At 29.4% G+C, this 848-nt stretch overlaps 1 non-coding gene across 1 annotated transcript; it reads right to left on the bottom strand.

Moving 5' to 3' along the window:
• Positions 1-331: 331 nt before the first annotated feature.
• Positions 332-435, bottom strand: LOC121494000. The gene has a single exon (XR_005988648.1). It is a non-coding gene; the product is annotated as a U6 spliceosomal RNA (small nuclear RNA).
• Between the last annotated feature and the right edge of the window lie 413 nt (positions 436-848).

The following is an 848-nucleotide window of genomic DNA, read 5'->3' as shown; positions in this document are numbered from 1 at the left end:
CACTCAAAATCCACATCTTACAGAATCTGTGCCACAAATGATGTTCTTAGAAAAAGCTCAGCCCAGGACATCAGACCTCAGTTGTAACAATATTCACTATCCCAAATCAATAGCATAGGAAAACAAAGAAAGAAAAAAAAAAAAGTAGAGATAAATGTTGCATTGGTCTCTAAAACAGGGCTCTTTGAGTATTATTCAATGGATACACAGAAAAAAATAAATATCCCTTAGGAGTTGATCATAAATCAGTTATTATCTGAATTGATTTTTCTCATGGCATAATGATTTTGAAACATTGAGATGCAGAAAATATTTCTTTTTTAAAATTCTTTTTAACATGGAACACTTCACAAATTTGTATGTCATCCTTGCATAGGAGCCATGCTAATCTCTGTATCATTCCAATTTTAGTATTTGTACTGCCAAAGTGAGCATAAGATTCTCTTTGTAATACAAATCTTGTTTTTTCTATATACTGTTGCAGAAATATTAAACACTTGTAGAAAATTTTTGACATACATTTAATGCTCCTAAGTAATTTTTATTTTGATCATGTTAGTAGAAGAAAAACTTGACCACCAAATGAGTAGAGCTTTAAATATCAGACTAGACATTTATTCCCTAAGTAAAATCTTTATGGTAACTTTCAGTTTGATATATTATTTTAAAGACTGAAGACTGGTATATAGAAGTATAAGACATATACACTTGATATACAGTAAGCTAAGAGATGTTAGCAGAAAGACTAATACAAGTCACTAATACACATATTAGTTATTAGATAGTTTATGAGTAGACAACATCATCTATTTTATGAGTACGTTTAAAAGTATACTCATTAGGTTTTC

The sequence above is a fragment of the Vulpes lagopus genome, chromosome 6, assembly GCF_018345385.1.
Source record: "Vulpes lagopus strain Blue_001 chromosome 6, ASM1834538v1, whole genome shotgun sequence".
Lineage (NCBI taxonomy): Eukaryota > Metazoa > Chordata > Mammalia > Carnivora > Canidae > Vulpes > Vulpes lagopus.
Note: the sequence above shows the minus strand (reverse complement) of the source record. Positions and strands in the feature narration are given on the sequence as shown.